Genomic DNA, 9026 nt, shown 5'->3' on the forward strand with positions numbered 1-9026 from the left:
ATGCCCCATTTCTCCATCTTGTGCAGGTGCTGAAGAGCAGCCCTGCTCTCCAGGGTATTGACCTCCTCCTGTTTTGATATTGTCTCTCACCTTGTTGAGGAGGTGTTATCCTCCAGTGTGTGTGACATTGGTGTAAACCAATCACAGCCTCAGTATTGACCCCAAAACTCGCTTATGGATTGCCTGATGGACTCTGAATCTGTGACCACTCTCTCCAGAAGCTAAGCATCCAGACAGTTTTTCACCTGCTTTCTAGTCCATCCATGCAGCCCATATCAGCTTAGTTTGGCTACAAGGATGCAATGGGAGACCATGGTGGAAACCTTGCTAAAGACAAGGAAAGAGGCATCCACTGCCCTCTTCATCCCTGCAGATCAGGGACCATATTCCATCAGCAGGGCAGGCAGGCTGGTCAGGCACACTTTACCCTTGGAGAACCCATGGCTGGCTATCCATGGTCACTCTCCTATCCTTCATGAGGTAGACATAGAGTCCCTCAGGACTTGCTTCATAATTTTCCCAGGCACTGAATTGAGTCTGACCATCTGGTCCTTCCTTGCATTCTCCTTTCTGCCTTAGTTTTGGGTTTTTTTTGGTTTTTTTGGTTTTTTTTTTGGTTTTTTTTTTTTTTTTTTTTAGTGTGTTTTTTTTTGAAGGCAGATCTCATGTCGAGCATCGATTGGCAGATCAAACACAGACCTGGCTGAAGCTGATGGATGTACAAAGCAGCCTTCAAGTATGATAAAAGCACCAAGTGAAGATCTCTGTGCAGAGTGAGAGCTGCTGCAGAAGCCACCATGCTCAGCACCTCAGAGAGCATTGTGCAGCCTGGAAAACACAGCCCCCTGTTGTCTCCTTCTGGGGGACAACACAGGACAGTCAAAGTTGGTAACTGCAATTAAAATTGCAGAACTTTTGCAGTTTGACCAATAAATACTCCATGGTGTTACAGTCGATTTTCAAACAATTGAAAAACTCACTATATTGGGTTCCTCGGGTTGAAGAACTTCTACTAGTTAGTCCTCTGAAGTGTTTCCATTTCTGCTGGTACTTGTTAATCCTTTCAATTGCATGTATATTGCAGAATTGAACGAGAGGCACAAATTTGGATAGGAGAATCCGGTCCAGTTCAAGCCTTTCTGATGTGGCTATTTCAACAGTGAAAACAAAGGCAGTATCAGAGCTGTTGGGGAATACTGTGTCTTTTCTGGAGGTATGAGGGAATTCTTTGTATTTCCTGGATGCAAACAGTATTTCTACTTGGTAGTGCTGGATCACTTTTTCACTCATTTTTTTTTTAAATCCCAGACATAAAAAACCTCTATTTTTTAAACTGATTTTATATCTTTCCTTGATGTAGCTATATATAGCACCATAAAAGCTTTCACCTAACTGGGTAATTATATTTTGTTTTCAAGAGAGAAATGTTTCAAACTTGCTGTAATATTCAACAGCTCCCAAAGATACTTTGAATATTGACCAAAGGCATGACATGGAGATGATTGGCTCCATGACTGTCAAAACAAAACTTCCAGAACAGAACTAGGAAACTGGGCATCTCAGGGTGCCTGACAGCAGGAGCTGAGGGCTGAGGCAGCATCTATATTGCCTTGGTTGCCCTTGGGCACCCTGCCACGCTGGCCCTGGCAGGTAGACACTCTGAACCAAAAGCATAAATTTGTCTTTTATGATGAAGTTTTTGTCTTTTAGGATGAAGTTTTGAACTTTTATTCTCTGATCGTACAGATCCCAACATTACTTGAAAAACTGCTAAAACTGTAGCTCCCCACTGGCAAAACAGCAAAGCTTTTACCTTTGTGCAAAGCATGAAGTGCTGACTCTCTCAGACCTGAGGGTGTCTCCAAAAGCCAGTGAAGAGCTATCTGATCCTGCCAGCAGAGATCTGCAGAGCTATGAAGCCCTCTCTGCTTTTCAGGTTTCTGATGCAAGCGCCTTGCGTAACACCGCAGGCTTCCAGGTACAGGGAGCGTGGCCAGCCCACGGAGTGAGTGCATATCTTAGCCACCTTGAGGCCAAAATAACCTGACCTCTAGATGATCTTAGGAGGATGATGAATAATGTATTGCATCTCCCAGAAGGCTGATTTCTGCCCGTTCAGTAACTGACAGTTTTCCTGACATGCACCAACTGTGTCAGCTTGTATATTTTCAAAAAGGGATCTGGGGTTATTGAGGGCGAAAACCTGTAAGGCAAAGGAAAGATTGCTTCAAAAAGAAGTCAGAAACTATTGGAGTCATCAAATGGGTGTGACTTTTGGAACACACGTTGGGATTCCCCTGAGCACAGTAAAATCCATCCAGGAAGAAATAGCAGGGAACTGAGGGCTAGGAGAGAACTTCCAAGGAGTTAATTAGTGCTGCGTTAGTGTTTGTGGGCAAGCAGACACAGTAAGTAAGTACATACATTTGTGAGGTCGTTTAGAAATTCCCAAAGAAGCTCTCTTTGTTGGGGAATGCCAGTGCTGACACACACACTACCCGCTATGAGATAATTTACATGTCATTCATTATGGAAAAGGCATTACAGACTAAAGTCCGAGTCCTTTGGTTCAAAGAAATCCCCAGGATTGCTTCAGATTAGCTGCTTGCCATCTACAGCTGTTTCCTACTAGGCTGGGGTAGTTTTTGGGAGCCATTGGATTCCCAGGCTCAGCTGGGGTCAGGGTAGAATCATCTCCTGGCAAGGGAACTCCCTACAGTGGACAAGAACCCTCCCATGCAAGGAAAGGCTTGTCTCCCTCTGATCTCCCTTATCCTGGAGTTGCCATTAAAAAAGTCCAAAAATGGCAGCCTCATGTCATGAGTCACAAAAGTGACTTTTAATTCCCAGAGGGAATTTTTAAAGTGATTTCATGCTTAGAAGTTTACACTTGTTTGGGGATGGGTAAAGCTCCTAAGCCCTGCTTTGGTTCTTTTAAAAATGTGCCAAGCCAATTACCTGCAGATGTGTTTTCAGGGTAAGAAGGGTGCCACTAGACATTCCCCTGCTTTTTTCAGCTGGAGCATTTCCTGTGAGCAAGCTCTGCAAAATGTCTGAGCTCTCACCCTCATGGATAGCAGGAATGGGCTGCACTACCTTCTGCTGTGGTTTTTGGGCAGTGCTGCCCTTTGCCTTTGTCCTGCTCCTCTTGCCATCCTTTTCCCAGTGCTCCACTGGGCTGGATGCTCACTGCAAAGCCGGGGTTGTCTCAAACACTTCTAACAGTGGGGTGGCCTGCTGTTCTTAAATGAAAATATATACTTAGGCACAGCAAATGCTCTAGCTTTTGGGGAACAGCTAATTTTCAGGGAACCACATTTTCTGTCAGCTTAACTTCAATGGAGTCAATGCAACATCTTTTCCAATAAAGCCTGTGTGCAGGGGATCACATCCATTATCAGGATTGGAACTGCTTGCAAATAACAGCACAGACTTCTTTTGAAACATAATAAACAAGAATGCTTCTGTATGGTTTATTATATATTCATTATGCTCAGACTGACACCACTTGTGCTCCTTATGTGCTTTTCTCAATTACATTCTTGAGCACTTGTATAATTTCAAGCACCTGGAGACCTTGGCTTGTTTTGCTGGATGCTGCTTCTGTTCAGCCTGATGCCAGGGTGTGCTGCAGTGTGGGCTACAGTCTAAACAGGTAAAACTACCGGTTTTGACTTTCAGTGTGTTTTGTCTCTTATTGCTCTTGGGGTTTTATCTTCTGAAGTGGTTCTCTGGACTAAGCACAGCTCCAAGGTCTTCTCCATGCCTTTGGAAGATAACATCCTCCTTGTTGGGACTTGCTGATTAAACGGCGTGGGAATGAAGGGCCATTTGCCTCCCCAGCTGCCTTAGGCCTGCTGTGATCCTTTAACAGCCTGGGTGACCCAGCAGGAGCTGCCACTTCCAGGGTCTGCTGTGCAGAGAAGCTGGATGCTTAACTGGAAGAAAGCAGGGATACATGAGATGGGAATTGGGTGTCTCAGCACCAAGGGCAGTGGGTAGGAAAGCAGCTCCACAAACTCAACTCAGAATATGGACAACCACTACAGGAGAGGGTGTGTGGCTCCCCCTGTTCCTCTGACCAGCTAGTCGGTGCTCACCCCTCCCTGAGGTCAGGGTAGGCTCCCGTTGCTCCCCTGCAGGCTGCACCCACCTGGCTGAACTCAGGCAGGGGCAAAGCTCACTCCTGGGAAGGGCTGAGGTGGACACAAAACCTTGCTCAGCCTTTTTCCAGCCAGCATCTTCTATCACAAGGAAAGATGACAAATTTTTTTGTTAAATTATTTAAGATATTACTGACTGGTCATGAATTATTAAAGTGTTTATTACTTACCATTTGGATGGCAACTCAGGGCAGAAAATCACAAGCCTTTCAGGAAACCTGAGGCCAGCCTTTGCGTGCCAGACATGCCGGGGACTCGGGGGTGAGCCGAGGTGGTGGGCGCAGCAGCATCTGGTGTGAGAAAAGGCACGGCTGGAGCCTGGAGCGTGATGCAGCCTGCGCTGCTGCAGATGGCTTTGCCACTGGTGCTGCAGTCTCACAACCTCCTGCCACTCCTCCCAGTGCTATTTTTGTTTAATATTTGCATGATGGCCGTGCTGGAACCCCTTTATACCACGTGTCATAAAACCTACAACAGAGACAATCCTTATCCCGGTAGTTTGCTCCCCGTTACTGCAATTTTCTTACAGATTAAACTGTCTTTAGGTAGGAGAGGACACTACGAAGCAAGAGTGTGCTAAGTCTCATCAGCAAATGTATGTTTGTTTATGGTATTGCTCTGTTGAAGATATTTGAAATTTTTTAAACTGGCCTTATTTCTCCCTCATTTTCAGCCTCTCTCATGTTTAGTGGTTTTTTGTTTGTTTGGGTTTTTTGTTTGTTGGTTGGTTTGGTTTATTTTTTTGTGTGTTTTTTTTCTTTTTCTTTTTGTTTTAATTTTCCCATTCCTTGAAACTGTAACCACGTGCTGATCATTAGGACTTCTGTTCAATGCATACTTATCCTTTGTGGTCAACGTTCACCAGTTGGAGGTTAGTGATCAAAGAAGAGCATGCCTTATCTTCCAGTGTTATTTTGAGGAATACAAAGCAAGGAGATAAGCATAGTTTGGACATGCAACTCTGCCTAACAATGTTAGACTGCCTCCACATCAGAGTCAGGATTGGGCAGTGGTTAAAATACAACTACTTGTAGCAAAAATTCTGCTGGCGGGTTCTGAGCAAATAGTATGGCTGCTCAAAATTGAGAAGAAGCTCACAATTACCCTTTGGGCTGTGAGATGAGTTTGGCTTGCAGGCATAGACATGTAACAGCACTCAGAATCCACAGGGTAGCCAGCAATTGCTGGAAATCTCTGAAAGTGTTTGTGAAAACAGTCAGCTGAATATGTTTGTCCTTGAAATGCACTGTTTCTTATTTAGTATCCTGTGCTCATTTTTCCTCCCTTGCAAACATTTCAGTCATTCAGCCCAGGAACTGATTAAACCACCCAGTAAACACAGTACAGATGTCAAAGTGAAAAATTCACAAGCTATTCATAACAAGCCATCTGCTGAAAATAATTTGTCTAAACTATTTGGGGAAAATTTACGAAGTAATGAAAATGCTCAGAGATATTTGGGAAGATTCTGACTACCAAAAATCATGAAAGGGCCTAATGATATGTTTTGGATACAACTGAAACCTTCACAGCTTGCTGCAGGATTTGGGATACTAAATTCTCTTTGGCTGCTCAGTTTGGAAGCACGTAAGCCTTTTTCACGTTCACGATTACCCTGCAAGAACGTGCAGTTTGGGCATAGTCCATGGTCTGATTTATATTCCCAGGGTGATAAATGGCCAAACTCCCACTCAGGCTGTATTTGGACTATATTGGGAGCTCAGGCTTTAGAAATTCAATCCATCCAAACAATACCAAGTCATACCAAACTTTTGCAGACCTAGCTGAAAAAAAGACATACCTAACCTTCAACCATTTTTCATTCAGGTAAATTGCTGATTTTCCTTGGCTGTTCAAATAATTTCTGTCGTGCGTTATCCTGGTTTTCAGAGCTCGTGCTGAGTTTTAAAGATGGGCTCTTTCGTGTGCCACGGCTCCAGGAGCATGTTTCTCCATTCTCTGCATCTTCTCTTTGCCTCGGTTTACACACTGGTGCTTTGACAGACACCTGAGCTAGCTAAAGTGGGTTTTGTGTGTGAAATGCAGATTTGAGCCCCTGGGAGATGTATTTGCTGGTACATCAGAGATCTCAGTTTTGAACCACAAGCAATTTCCTGAAGAAGGCTTAAAGTGAAATAAGAAAGAAGTGGAAAAGATTAGTATCTCCAGGGGACGTTTTCCAGCACAACACTTAAATCCTCCTCCCAGCCTACAGGCTGAGTAAAGGTTAATCCTATAGCAACTAAAATCCCATACAATCCACACTCTCTCAATGTACACATTTCCAGGAGGAATTCCTCTGACTGAGTGTGGTTGGCAGCCTCACAGAAAGGTATCTCAACTTAATGGCCACAAGTCAGTGGATATCTAGATCCATCAATCTCCAATGGATATAAAAGTCACACAGGGACATTGCTGCTGTGCATGTGCAGGATGGGGGCTTGCTTTGTGAGGAAACCATGTGGACCAAGAAGAAAGACCTCTCTGAAAGCCCACACCCTCTTGGGTTGTCAGACCTTTCACTCTGGGATTAATGGGCCTGGGGTCAAACAGATAGGTAGGTACTTAATGAATTTTTCAGTAGATGTTACATCTGAAGTCTGTGTTTACAGAGTTGTTCCCATGACCTGTTTCTTCTTTTCTTTGGAAACTGTCAGTATAAATATTCTAAATAGACTGAAAAGTCCATAAGTAAAGCTGGTTGCTGAACCTCACCAGTGATGAACACAGGGAAATTTGTTTTATGTTTGTAGTCAGAACTTCCATTTTTAAGTGACTTCTGATATTGAAGTCCTAATTAGGTATTTTTAAATAGAAATGAGCTCATGCATTGTCCAGCTGCTCTTGCCACTATCCTGCGCTTGTTGATAGTTGCCCATCTGCTCTTTGCCATCTTAAAAATAAACATCCACTACTAAAATGATGTTCATTTAGAGTATTATCCTCATGCTACACAATCCAGTGTTTTCCATCTAAAAATCATTCTGTTCAACAAAAAAACCACCAAAAATATGCAATAGCTTGTGTTACCAGAGGGACAAACTGAACTCACTTTATGAAAATATGCCATAAAATGCAGTTGCTAAACGAAAAGCTCCAAAACCCGCGTTAGCCTGCTTCCCTCGATCTTTCGCCTTCTAACACCCCGATCCCCGAAACTGTTTGAGTGTCGGGCTCCCGTTGAGTACGGCGGGAGTGAAGCGCCTGGGTGCTGCCATAAAATTTTGGTCTGGGGTCTCCGGCCTTGCCCTGCGCGCAGCCCCGATGGAGCTCCGGCACGTGCCGCAGCCTGCGCTCCCGATGGGAAACGATGGGAGAACGGGATCCCCGCTGCGGGTCCTTGGCTAGAACCCCCGTCTGTTTCCCCGGCGGTGGGGCTGGCAGATCGCGGCCCTCGCCACGGAACAGGCGATTGCGGGGAGCTCGGGCTCGTTCCGGAGGCAGGAACAGCGGGCACGCGGCGCGGTCCCGGCGATGCTCCCGGGCAGCGCCGCTCCTGCCGGGGCGCGTCCGGAGACCCTGGGCGCTCCGGGCTGAGGGGAGCCGGGCCGAGGGCAGCGGGCCCGAGGGCAGCGGAGCCAAGGGCTCCCAAGGCGGCGGGGCTGGCGGCGGAGGGGCGGCGGGGCTCGGGAACTCGGCAGCGGTGGCAGCCGCCCCGGGCTCGGCGGGTTCGGCGGGGCGAGAGCGGCACCCAGCGGCACCCGGTGGGACCGGGACATGGGACAGCGCCGCGGGCTGTGAGGCACCGGGCACGCCGGAGCGACGGGGGCACCGAGCTAGCAGCGCCTGTGGCGATAACGCAGCGGGTGATGGGCGCAAAGCGACGGAGGGACGGCTGGGATTGGATGTATGGAAAAATTAAGGCTTTTTATAGTGAAGGTGGTGAGATGCTGGCACAGGTGGCCCAGAGGGGCAATGGATGTGCCATCCCTGGAAACGTTCATGGTCAGGGTTGGATGGGACTCTGAAAAAGCTGATCTAGCTGAAGATGTCCCCGATCATTTCAGGAGGTTTGGAATTAAATGACAATAAAGGTCCCTTCCAACCCAAGCCATTCGATGAAGTTACAGTTCTATGATACTGTGAGCCTGTGTTTTGGTGAGTCTGTTGTTCTGTGACTCCCAGCCCTGGGAAGACCTTGAAAACTGGTGTGGCTTTCTGCTTTTGTTTTTGTTTTAATAAAAATGACACACATGGAGGAGTGGCAGAGGCCTGAGGAAGCCGGGAAGAAGGTCTGGGTTTGCTGCTGCTGTGCTGGGGCAGGAAGGGAAAGGGAGCTGCAGCTTTGGGACCTTACTCTCATTGTTACAAATCTCAGGGAGCATGGTTTCTCTATCCCCCAGCTTTGTCCTGAGGGAATCCTACCAAGAGGGAGCCAGAGGTGCTTCAGGGCTGGATTGCATGAGGCAAACCTGACCTTTTTCTGCCAACAGGAGAAATGGAAGAGAAGATGAAAATCTGTCAGACTTAACTGTAATCCCAGCCAGTGACATTTCAGTGGAGCTGCTGTGGGATGGGAGTTTTGCACTAAAGAACAAAATTTTTGGCAAAAAGAACTTAATCCACTGCCTTAGAGTAACAAACGCCACATTAATCACGTCTAGAATGGTCTGCCTGCTTGTGTGAACCAGCCACAAAGCCCACAGCCCATCCCTCACTTTCCTCCTCTGGGTCTGATCCAGAAACTGTGCCAGTTCTGCCACGTTTTGCTCCAGCAGAGCTCCTAAGGCAAGTGACTCTTAATCCGACTCCTCTTTAAGGTGTTGAACTTTGCTGTCTTTGTGAGAAGGGACTGTTGATAAGGATGATCCAGCTGTGGGTTTGGAAACATGATAGATAAATAAATAGTGTTCAAATGGCTGC

This window comes from Haemorhous mexicanus, chromosome 1 (assembly GCF_027477595.1).
Source record: "Haemorhous mexicanus isolate bHaeMex1 chromosome 1, bHaeMex1.pri, whole genome shotgun sequence".
NCBI classification, from domain to species: Eukaryota; Metazoa; Chordata; class Aves; order Passeriformes; family Fringillidae; genus Haemorhous; species Haemorhous mexicanus.